This window comes from Oenanthe melanoleuca, chromosome 2, assembly GCF_029582105.1.
Source record: "Oenanthe melanoleuca isolate GR-GAL-2019-014 chromosome 2, OMel1.0, whole genome shotgun sequence".
Taxonomy (NCBI): domain Eukaryota; kingdom Metazoa; phylum Chordata; class Aves; order Passeriformes; family Muscicapidae; genus Oenanthe; species Oenanthe melanoleuca.
In genome coordinates, this window is record NC_079335.1 from 66,464,557 (window position 1) to 66,477,831 (window position 13,275).

Here is a 13,275-nt window from a genome sequence, read left to right on the forward strand (position 1 = left end):
TCCAGGTACCCAATGCAACACTATGCTGTAGGGCACAAGCCTGAAGAGCCTGGACACAGACAATAATTTTTTAACTTACTGGTGGATGTCTAAGTTGGCTTACTTTTACATTGGAAAGTCCATGGGAGGGGCAATATTGCCTTTCTCATTCACAAGTGATGTGTTGTGCCCATTTTTCTTCTGCCTAGCTCTGCTCCAGGCTTTCAAACATATGACTTCTGTCACTTGAGTGAAAGTCTCTAATTCTAAACTATTACATATTTCACGATGGAGTGTGTTAGATGTTTCTCAACTGGAAGGCCCAGTAAATATTGAAATGTTTCACATCTAAACTGAAAATACTAACTTCAGAGAATTAAAGTTTTACAGCCACTTCACATTACTCTTTCAAAAGTTACCAAGTCAAATGTTGAATTTGTTATTTCCTGTCTTCTTCCTCAGAAACATGCCTAAACTGATGTGACTCTTCAAAAAACTGGGGGATTTATTTTGAAGAGCACTAAACTCCAGCTTGTGTGGCATCCCCTACTTTTATTATTAAAATTTGCTCATGAGGACATAGCATTTTGTTACTCATTATTTAGTCTGTTGCAAGTTCTGTTATAAGTTCATGGTATCACTGAAAGAATTTAAAATATGAATTGAAACATATGCTTGTCATATTATGGAGACATATTTTTACAAGTCTACAGATTGGCTTATTATATAGTCATCCAAGTGTGCAATAAATACATCTCGTTGTAAGAAATTTCTCTTTATCTTGGAAAGAAAGAAAAACGAAAGAAACAAAAAAACCCTCAACAATTATTTGACCTACTGTATTTGGATTAGCTAAATTAACTAGAACTGTCCCAAATGTTAAAACAGATTTTCATATGAAATGAGAAGATTTATGTTGGAAACCTTCAAAATTCCATTTCCAATTTGGTATTATTCATAGGAATTATATATGCAAGATACTTTGACTTTGATCACGAGTATGTATCTGGAGCTATGTGTCAAAATGCAAAACAACAACAAAAAATGTTTGATGGAGATAGAAATAAGCTGAGAAATGCCTTCTTATGTCAGAAAGGTTTTATGGAGATTAAGAAAAAGAGAAATCATCTAATTGAGAGCATACTGAAATAAGGCTGGCAAACAAAAACTAGTGTGTAAGAACTTCAGAGAAGTACCTAATGCTATTTTTTAATTTGCATTTTCTGCACTGGGAGCTCTATAGATAATCTGAATTTCCAAACAGCCAGAGCACTTCAGCAGGAAATACTCAGTATCTAGAGCTGTTCAAAGTCATACAAGAATGCTACATCTTGAATTATTCACTTCCTTCACTCTATTGCAAATTGCAGCCAACAGTTGACTTCACACTTGTGTTTTATACAGAATTCTTCTATCCTCATGCTCTCAACAACAGCAAGTGAGAAAATGTTTAGAAACAGAGAAAAAGGGCAGAAAAATTTCTGGAAAAAAAATTCAGAGCAAAAAATTTGCTTAATTTCTGCTATTCTTCTGTTCATAGCTTAAAGATGCTGAATCAAAGGTCACATAGAAACTGATTCTTTCCATCTAAGTGTAAATATTTATTCTCAAAGCACTAAAATTTCTAAGTAAAGTACAACAGTCACTTAGGGAGTGAAATTGAACCTGTGCCCTAAATCCCCAAAAATATATTGTGGAAAAGCCTATGGAGTTTGTTTTAATGATATCACAGTGGAAGTTGAAGATACATCTGCAGTTGGCTGTCAGGACTGTGCTCAGGTGCCTATGCAGTGTGCAGTAGGCCAGGTGTTTGCCAGCTGTTCTCCACACCAGTAAAACAATGGGCTGACTTGAGACAGGGTCACTGATTGAATTTTTGACTGGCTTCCTGAGGAATTATGGCTACAGGAGGCACTTGAAGTGGGAATTGTAGGCAGTCGTGTAGATTCCCCTTGGGATCTCCTGCTGTCCACAAGCCAATTGACAGGCATGATTTATATGCTTAGACATCCTGGGTGGAGAACCTGGCTGTTGCAGAGACTTCCCCAGGCAGTTCCTGCTGTAGAATTACCCACATAGTACACAGGAAAGCTGCTTGTCAAAACTTTGCAGAAACTGTTTTTGTATTTGCAGGCATACTCACATAGAACAATCTTATCCACAATATTTTCTTCATTAATTTCCAAGATTAAAATGTTTTAGTTATAGTTTAAGTTAATCAATATAAATGGATCATGCATTCTCTGGAGTGCTCACATAGGATCGTAGCTCAGATTGCTCATAAAAATTTAGTAGAACTAACAGTTTGAGAAGTCTCTTCTGGTCTGGCTAAGTACCCTTAAAATGGACTCCCATCACTACCTGGGCAGACACTGACCAACTACTTGGAGATAAAATGTCCCATTTGAATACCACCTCATGCTAAATATCCCAACAAAATAGTTGGATTTTTTTTCTGGTGGGGTTTTATGTTGTTTCGTTTGGTTTAGCTCTTTTGCAGTTTCGTGGGGTTTTCTTTGGAGGTGGTAGGTTTTATTTGAACAGTTTGTATACAGTGTCCTGTGCAACAGTCTATTCTTCTGACCTTCTTCATAATTCTGGAATTGGGATAGATCACATTCATCTTGTCTTTTGCTTATGCTTTCATTTCTATAGGGAGGTTTAGACTAAACTTGAAGCTAGCAGTCATGGTGGTCTTCAGTGAGCATTGATGTGATGTAATGCACATGGAGAGAGGAAGATGAAATGCCTGCACAGTGTGGCTCAGACAGGTGGACATACAGCTCACTTAATAAGACTATGACAGAAAGGCTCCTACCCTTAAGGGAGCAGTTCACATGTTTGGGTGAGTGGGCCAGTGGTTGAAATAGCAACTGTGATTGATAGAGTTGAAAGAACCCCAACATTTTCCATCTCCTCAGGTTGGCAAAATTTGGTTTTGCCTCCTGCCAGCAGAGCATGGAGCATGGATCACGGAGCAGCGGTGTGGGAATCAGAGTGCCTCATCAAAGTGGCTGAAATCATGTGAGTTGGACCAATGCCTTACTTAACCTAAGGTCATATCCCATCCTAAGGCAAATCTTCCCTCCCTTACAACCTAGCATTCTCTGGCAGGGAAATCTGAAGATCCTCTGCCTACAGGATATAAATATTCAGAGAAATATTCAGACAACAAAAGAAGACATTTTGTGTAGGAAAGGACTAATCAAATTAAGAGCTTCACAAACATTTTCTCAAAGCATTATGCAAATGTTCTGGGTATTTTTTATACATTGTCCAAGAATTATCAAAATTTCAAGAATTCCAATGTGTAAAGAAATCTGGAGCAAACATTAACCTAATCAGAAACTCAGTAGATGTGCTTGAATGTTTGTGGTTTAATTTGTCAGTCCACATCATCCTACATTCAAATATTTAATAATTCCAAGATAGGAGAAAAACAAATTCATATGACCAAAAGCAGTCAATAGTGAACTGTCAAAGTTGACATTTCATGGACTATCATAAGATGGATTTATATTAATAAACTACTTGGAAGATGTTTACTTGTCAAAAATATCCACAGAAATCAGAACTTATTAATTAACCATATGCAAACAGAAGATAAGTGCCACATTTACACTGTAATATAGTTTAACTAGCTTCAAAATAAAACCTGATATCTAGGTTTTGGAAGAGATTAATTATGAAAGAAAGAAAACAAAAAAAAAAAAAAACAAAAATCAAAAACAAAAAAACAAAACAAAACAAAACAAAACAAAAAACAAACAAACAAAAAAAACAAACAAAGAAAAATCTCTTAGAGGAACTGAATTTATTGAAGGCAAAAGAGGAGTAGAGCTCCAGATTAATTCTGTACTAATGCCCAGTCTGGCCCCAATACCCTAATTTCAGAAATCAAATACTCTTTATTTATACCATGTCACTTTTGTACTAGTCTCATGCATACTAAATATTTACAATTCAGTTTTCAATTAATAGCTTTACACTGGCAACAGATTTATAAAATATTTAATAAACTACCCTACTTAGCAGCTTATATATCATTTGGGAATAATGCAACAGAATTGCTGGCAAGTTATACCACCTCCTAGGGTGCTGCTTCATTGCAGAACAAACCAGACTGTTATTACTCTGATCAGTATTATAATCTTATACAGCAAATGAAAGCACATTGAGCAGTGTAGCTCATATCAGTGGATTCCAAATTCTTTTATATTTGTGTGTGGTATGGAAAATGGCTGTCTGATTCATATGATTCTCTTTTTTAAGCAAACATGGACCCTGTTTTTATTAGAATATATGAGATTCAGACTTATACCTGAATGGTATCTTTAAAACAAGATTCAGCAATATTTCAGTATAGATTCTCTTGAGTCTTTGTTTTGTAGGCAGAATCTTTAACTTAACAAATTGTAGAGACATTATTAATTGAGCAATTACAATAATAAGTTTTAACTAGAAGGAAGCACTTGCTAAACTCTTGAATTCTGTTAGATTTGCCATTCCTAATGATTTCTTTTCTAGAGCTGCAGCATGAATTGAAACATGGAAAGTGACAGAGTACCATATGCAGCAATCTAACAATGCAAAGACACCTGTCCTCTGCCTTGCTGTGGGGAACAGCTGAATTTTAAGAGCAGAAAATCATCCAGTTCTCAATACTTACTAATTGAGTGAGCATTTAACTACTGGTCCACAGGAAAAAAGAAAAACAAAATTTGGGGGTGGGAAAGACTAGGCAGAAAAAACATATGCAAATCAACTACAGCCTTTAATTTGTTGGAAGTAGAAACTTCATGAAGTATCAGCTCTACAGTATTCTAAGAGATCTTGCAGCTGCAAATTGCTTTTGCTGCTAAATCAATTCACAGTTCAATATTTTACTTGGAAAAGGCCAAATCACTGCAGAACTTTGTTGTCCTCTGCTTACTTGGGAGGGTAGGGCCAAGATTGCAGATAATTTGTGCCTACCAGGCTGTGGAGGAAGGAGTCTTGACATGTAGAGCAACAATGAAAATCAGAATCATAGACTTTTAAAAAGTAAATTTAGCCATTTTTAAAAAGTGTTTAAAACCTCAATTTAGCTATTCTTGCACATGTTTAAAATTGGACATCTTTTGCATCTGAGATATTTTGCTTCTGGCTCCTTTTAATAAGTCATGATGAATGTTTAATGATGTTCCTTAAAAATATCCACATTAACTAACCATGACCCCTTATCTAGGGCAAGAAAAGAGAACACTTAAGTTAATGACCCAATGTCTGGGGAGCCCTATATTCTTTAAAGTACAGAACAAGTGAGGACATTTATAGATCTGGTGGGAGATAATAAAAAGTGCCCGATTTACATTGAAAGTCAACAGGAGTCCTCTTTGGACCTCTAAAAACCTCTCCATTTATCGAGTAATGGGAGTGCACACAGGTTATGTCATAAAGTTAAGTGCACAGATAAAGGCATTTGGGATGATAAAAATATCCTGCACTCTTCCTCGACAAATTTTGACTTGGATGGATAATTTTCTGCTTCTATATATAAAATGCCCCATTGGGTGTCAACAAGGTAATCTAAGATTTCTCCATTTCTGTTCTGAGAACACATGTAGCATGGTTAATCACTCCTGTGTTTCCCAGCAGTTTTAGCTTCTCAGTCTGAACTTAGTGCAAAACAAAGGCTGGTACTTTTGTGGGGAGAAATAAAAACATGGTTCTTTGGGGTTACAGGCAGCATTTCCTATCCTGAGGCACTGTTGTCCTCACCCTGTATTCCTCCCACTTGTCTTCAGGTGCTTTATGAAGAACCAAGAGAGATTCCTGGTATCCCTGGCTGTTGTCTATGGGCACTGAAGAGAGAGAGGTTCCTCAACAGGCACTGAGCCCACAGGTGAGTTTTAACACCTTTTGTGCATGCCCATCACTGGGGCTTGTTGATGGAGTACAAGGCATTGGCCATGGGAATAACTTAGTTCAGTGTATGATGTGGGGTGACACAGGGCCTGCAATTCCTCTCCTGGATGACTACAGAGAAAGGTAGAAGAGTGACTGATTCAACTTCCTGCTGAACTTTTGGCTTTTACATGTTCAAAACAAGAGTTTAATGGAAATTTACTTTAGTGAATAATACTCTGCTTCTTGTAAAGCACTGAATGAAACTAATGTTTTATTCATCAAAATAACAGAGACCTTTTCTATTTTTGTCATAAAAAACATGCTTTCTTTTCTGCTTATCCCTTTTGAAACAGTCTGTGATTCTGTGATTTTAAACTCATTCCATTATTTATTTTAAAGATAGATGCATATAATTGCTAATTTCCTTTCCCGATTAGTTTTCCAATTTTCCCAATTTTTTTTTTAGTTCTTCATTACTGATAAATTTTAAGATTGAAGTTAACTTATTCAGGAGGTAGATTGTGATTTCTAAATCTTTTTGAAACTTTTGGGAGATATCAATACCCTATAAAAAAAAGCAAAACCACAAATATGGTCAAGAGTATTTAACCTATCTCAAAATGACTTTGCCCATGAAGGGCAATGAGAAATGCACAAAAAGTTATCGAGGGATTTGTCTTCACCTTTATGATCCTGACAAGGCCTATAAATCCATTAATTTACAAGTTCAACAGCCTCTTTTGGTCACAAAGCATTGAATAGTAGTTTAGCAGAATGGAATCCTTTCTTTAAGAGATGTGGAAAAGGTTTTCGTTTTTTTTCTCCTCCAGAAAACAGATGTTTCCAGACAGAAACAGAATGTTGAGTTTCATTACAGACCCATACAATAAATAAGTTGTTTCAAATAAGCAATTCATAGCCAAATAGACTGTGTGTCTCTTGTCTTGGCAATGAGACATTTGGGGGTATAATTTCAGAAGTATCTTTGAAAACAGAACAAAAAAATCAAAACACACTGTTAGACTCTTTCTAATAGGTCATTAGGAGTCAATTACAGATACACTATTCTGATCAAATGGGATTAATTGAAAACATTGTCAAAGCATTTACTTCTTAATGATAAGACAATATGCAGTTTATTTTTCATAAACATGAAATTTCAAAGCCAGATCTCAAAAATATTTGCTGCTTTTATTCTAGCAATTGACCTCAATGCATTGCACATGCACACACTTGCTGGTATATGTTAGCATATAAGCTAACACATATGTATGTGATATATCTCTGTCCAAATATGTGTACCACATGTAGACCCTCTTCAGGGTTTAGAGCTATAATTTAATGTTCTGTTTTTGAATGAGTTAAAAAAATGTAGCATGACATTTAGTTTTCCACATGGAGTACTGCATCCAGCTCTGGCATCCCAGCACAGGAGGGCCATGGATCTGTTGGAGCAGGTGCAGAGCAGAACCACAAAAGTGATCCAGGGGCTGAAGCACCTCTCCAATGAGAAAAGGCTGAATAAGTTGGGAATGTCCAGCCCAGGGAAGAAAAGGCTCTGGGAAGAACTTAGTATCTCTAGGGAGCTGACAAGAAAGCTGGAGAGGGAAAATTATCAAGGTCACATAGTGACAGGGAAAAAAGCAATGTCTTTAAACTGAGAATGGGTTAAGACTGGATATCAGGAAGAAGTTCTTTACTCTGAGGGTGAGGCACTGGAACAGGCTGCCCAGAAAAATTGTGGAAATATCTGGAAGTATTCAAGGCCCAGTAAAATGGGGCTTTGAGCAATGTACTATAGTGGAAGGCACCCCTGCTTATGGCTAGGGATTTGGAAACAGGTGATCTTTAAGGTCATCTTCCCACTCAAACCATGATATGACTCTACAGTTCTGGTTGGTTTACACTTTTATTTAGCTCAGCTCACAGTTAAAAAAATCTTGTAATATCAATTAGCATCCATGGGATTTAGCATTCCTTTTAATAAAGCCTGTTTGAATTTTCAGAATTTTCTTCTCTGTCTCTTTCCTCCTTCTTTTCTATTCTGTCAAAGAGAACATGGATTTGATGACACATGCAACTTGAATGGAGCAAAGTTGAAAAACCTGTAAGAGAAGCTCTGCCGAGCCAGACTAAGACCTCATGCATTTTCTTTGGTATTTCATCTCTGACAGTGGCCATACATAGATGACCAAAAAAAAAGTAAAAAGAAGAGGGAAAAAAATATAGCCCTTTTTTGCATTAAATTTTTTAAATGCTTTCTCAGCCTCCATGTACATGTCTCCATATGGTCAAGTGTTTAATAATTCCGAATAATTTTAATTTCTCTGAATCCACCTGTCTTCTATCCATGCACAAATTTAGCAACTATTATATTGTTGTCAAAAGACAACCAGATTCATTTCACATTGTATAAATATTTTGCAGGTATCTTCAGCCCTCCCCCATAGACAGTCTGTAATTTCCTTCCCAAGGGCAACCAGATCCACTGTCGCATTCTTGCAAGTCCAATAAATTATGCTGATAATCAACATGTCCTTTAGAAAGCAGCCAGAGTTAAGGCAAGAGGTTATGTTAAGGTATTCTGAGGTAATAAATTACAAGGTTATTTTCTGAAACGTAATGGATTTGAAATTTTTCAACAGTTTTAATGTATTTATATGACTTACAAAATTCAGTCACTAGATTTCTATTCATTTAGAGGTCTTTAGCATAATTTCATACATTCCATTTACTAACATTTAAAAGAATACATATAGAAGTTGCCAGTGCACTTAGAAACTAGTACAAATTCAATTAGATGATACATAATATAATTATATAATTTACCTATTGCTTTTTTTTTTCCCTCGGGTCCCTTTTCCTTCTCATCTACTTTTCAGCCTAGAAATTAAACACATTCTCACTCTTTTTCATTTGAATACACTGGAAAAAGTTAAAGAGTAGGATGTAACATATTGATAAATTTATGGAAATGAGAGGAAAAAAATTATAGAATTGCCTGGGGAAATCTAAAGAGAATATAAAGGGAGTTTAGATTAGAGCAATATGCATATTAATAAGTCAGAATAAGGTATCCATTTATATAATTCCAATGCCTTCAATCTATTTCTGAAGTTGGTCCCTGGTGAGGAGGCTTAATTTAAAACATAGAAAGGCACTCCAAGTTCCTGAACTCAAAGAGAATGCAATTAACATCGTTTGCCAAATGAGCCCATTGCTATTTTTCGAGAGTGTTGGCAGAAACACAGGTGCTTATGCTGAATCTTTGAGATCAGGACACACTGGAAAATGTCCCATCCATTGCTCCTGTCCACCACAATTCTCAGTTACTGAAGATGTTTGGTGGCCAACAGCTTTTACATGAAAACTGTGAAGTACATAACATATTTATTTATATGTAAAATAAGAAGAAGCAACTTTAATGCTTTTATTTACACAAAAATCACACACACCAAAATATGCAGTGACAAGCACTATTATATAGTAATGGCCTACAGTGTAACCAACAGTGTTTCCATAATTATTTCCTATGCTAATGATAGATGAAAACCTGTTTAAAGATTACTGTTGGAAAATTTTGACCTTGCAGTGTTGACTTCCATGGCTACATTATCAAGACTATGCATTTAGAGACATTATCCCCAGTGCTGGAAAATGAGTAATGGAATAAGTTTTTTCTTTTGATCTCTCTGTTCCCACTTTCAACCCAATTCATACCATTGATTAAAAGCAAGTTTGTTTTGAGATGTTAATTCCCTGTTTTAAAGAAGTCTACAGCAGTTTCTTTAAAGCTGCCGAAAAAAAATTGAGAGTTTTTTTACATTTAATCACTTTCATATTGTTTGTTTTTCTAGAATGTTTCTGACAGAACACCTACTGGTTTGAATGGAAGAAGATGAGTTGTTATTCAGAATGCTTTTGCAAATAAAGTTTAAGCTAACTCCAGATGAGAGCCTTAATTTTTACTCTGTGATATAAGTTTTTTTCTCCAGTTTATCTGAGATTTCAGTCATTTGATCAAGTAGATGAAATAATACTCTTATTTAGTTAGGTGGTGACCTAGGTTTGGGTAATCTCCACTTTAGCCATCTATCATGCAATATATCCACAGCAGCTGTTTCCTTTCAGTTTCCTTTAAAATGAAAGGAAAAATATATTTAATTTTAGCAGAGACATCAACATGAGGTCAAGGTAAAAATGTGAGCTAGCCTAAGTATAATAAATAGATATCTGTGTGGACCTGCATTCAGTCATCCAGGCATATTATTACAGGTAATATTGAAAAGGTTGGTTTGAAATGTTTGCTTGACTGAAATCTCATTTGAATAATGTTTAAAAAGTTATACCCAGTATTTGCAAAGAAGTCAATATTTATTGCAGAATGATTTGCACAAATGAAATAAGATTAAATTAAATAGGTTTAAATGCTTACTATCCTATAGCAGAAAGCTTCTACACATCCTCAGCAATACCATGTGAACTGATAATATTCAAGGATCCCAGAATAAGTGTCAAGGACAGTATAGATATAGATTAAAGCTTATCCATTTCCTATAACAATGATTCCTTTTCTTCAGGCTTAATACATACTTGAGGATTAAGGGTGTTTGCAGACTGTCTTTGCATTAATTATGTTGATGTCCTTCATGTCATTATGAATCATCATGTCATTTTTCCTGTGCAGTACAGTCTCTTTTCTAATATTCTGTCTTTTGTCCTGGGCAACATTTTGAAATTTGTTTTTATTTTTGTCATGGAAGACAGAATGGGTGAGATTGGAAGTGATCAATTTCCTGCAGGGAAATTAGGGCAGGGTCATCCTACAGCATGTGTCACAGAATCATATCCAGACAGTTCTTGAAGATCTCCAGTGAGGGAGATTCCACAACCTCTCTGAGCATGTGGCATCCTATGCCAGTGCTCAGTCACCTGCACAGTGAAGGGTTTCTTCCTCATATTCAGGTGGAACTTCCTGTGTGTTAGTTTCTTCCTGTTGCCTCTTGTCTTGTGGCTTGGCAGCACCAATTTTCACTTAGTTGACTGATTCTGATATGTCTGCAGTAAGAAAATTCTCTCTGTCCCCAGCTGTTTACACTGAAGAATCTGACTTCCATTTTGCATTTGACTCAATTCTTAGAAATATTTGTAAGTAGCAATTTTGACAACATATTTATTTATTTATTTTCACCAACCAGAACACTGCTTAATGAAACTGCTGGAGGTAATGACTTTGAAATAAAGAACATCCAAGAAATGTAAAAGTTTGTCTGATGAACTCGAATACTAGTGAAATGAAACAAAGATCAGTGTCATCTTTGAAAATACATACAAAGTACTTCCTTTCCTTTTTTCTTTTCTTTTTCTTCTTTTGCTGGCTTTTTTTTCCTCCTTTGGTTTAACTGGTGGGTTTTTAAATTTTTTTTGGTGTTTTGTTCTTACTTTGTTTTTATTAATCCTAAAAATGATAAATTTTAAGGCTAGTAGATTTTGCCTTTTTTTAAACAATGTAAAACTATTTTTGTTTTTTTTTTTTCATTTTTCTGTATAACCTCAAAATACTGCTCTCTGTCTTTGAAAGCATGGGACAAGCTTATTGTTATATTACCCTTCAAATGCCAACCTTATTTGGCTGCAATGTCTTTATGTTTCTTATGTTATTAAAAATCTATCCTTAATTGCAGTAGGCTATTGTAAAAGGAGTCATGTAAATATTTTACACAGTAATTTCCTGTTAAATGTCAAAATGCTGGTTTCTATCCATATTTATGGTAAAGAAACTGTAATAAAAAACAGTAGAAACAATCCCAGCATTAACAGTAACAGGTTGCCTTCTTAAGGAACTATTTCAGGGTTTCTGGAACTAGCTCTTATCTTCCTCATCTGTACAGAGGGGCTTTGCCACGTCCTGGAGTCAGATAGCTCTTATTTCTTGCCAAAGTGTCAGATGGTGCTGTGCTTTGAGTCATGCAGTGGTGTTGAGAGGAGAACACAGGTTTTATTACAGCTCAGACCTACACATTAACAGAAGAGGAAGAAGAAGGTGTGAGGTGTCTTTCTGCTGTTTCTAAGTGAGTTTTTTTGGTGGGGGGAACAAGTAGGTGTTGTTTATCTGAATTGAAATTGGTATATTTGTAAGCTGTCAAAACACACTGAAGGCATTTATAAAGGTTATTTCATTCTGAAGCAAACACCCACCTACCTTGAAGGTGCTTTGAGAAGCTTCTGATAAGAAGTTGTACTAGCACAGGGGTGGAAGGATGATTTAAAATGTCAGGTCTAACAAGGTTTGTAGTGCTGAAGGGAGCAATTATTTTGGTGGCTTGAAAACATAGCACAATAATAGGGTCTGTGTAAGAAACTCTCAATGAAAATCAGTTTTGTCCTTCTTTGGACAGAGTAGTCTGCAGACAAAGACTGAGTCCACCAGTGGTGTTGCTGTGCCATGAATCTGCACCATTACTGCACTAGAATAAGCTAGCCCAGGTTCTTGAAACAGTATTGTTACATTAGAATAATTCTCCCTAGGCTGTTTTGTTCTGCTGAGAAGCAGGATTTATTGTCTGGACAGAGCATGGTTACTGCTTCCACAGCTTCATTTATCTCCTTCAGGTTCATTGAAATGTGTCAAATAAAAGTCAACAGTCCATCTTTATAAGAAAACTGGCCTTATTCTTAAAAAAGGAATTTTAAATGTACTTAGTGTGTAACTCACTGTTGAAAAAAACCCCAGTTATATGTATATGAACCTTAACTGGTTGAGGATCATGTAGAATTTAATTTTTAAAACATTGATTTATTGAATGGATCTGGTTAGGGTTAAAGGGGCAGAAAATTTATGACTTAAGGATTCTTTTCACTTGTTCTAGGAGCTTCTTTTCTGTTTCTGTGCAGTTTGAAGGTACTAATGCCATTGATCCATGCAAAGCTATCAGAGTGTTTTTTCTCTATTATCATTGCATCAATGCTGAGAACCTGGAGCCAACCAAAAGAAATGAAATTACTTATTTCGGATTTTTGGCAGATAAACCACAAAATGCTACTGCACCTTCTCTGGCAAGAGCACCTGGTGATGCATGCAAACAAGGTCTGTTATAATGAGCTGCTGGCCAAGAGGAGGCAGCAGATTTTAATCTTAAGACTTCTATCCTCTTTAGCATATGGTGCTAAACAAGTATCTTTCACAGCCCAATAGTAATGAGAACTAATCTGAAATGAGCTAGCAGAAAACTGCAACAGACCAAACAGGAGAGCCATAATCCATACTTTCAGTACAGAGTTAATTGCATTTTTTAAATTTAAAGGACATTGTTGATATTTCAAGAGATGGATGTGAATTAGTGGAATGTCATAAAACCAAAAAAAAGCCAGAAGGGGTCACATAGTAGAAGGTTTTGGCATAATAAG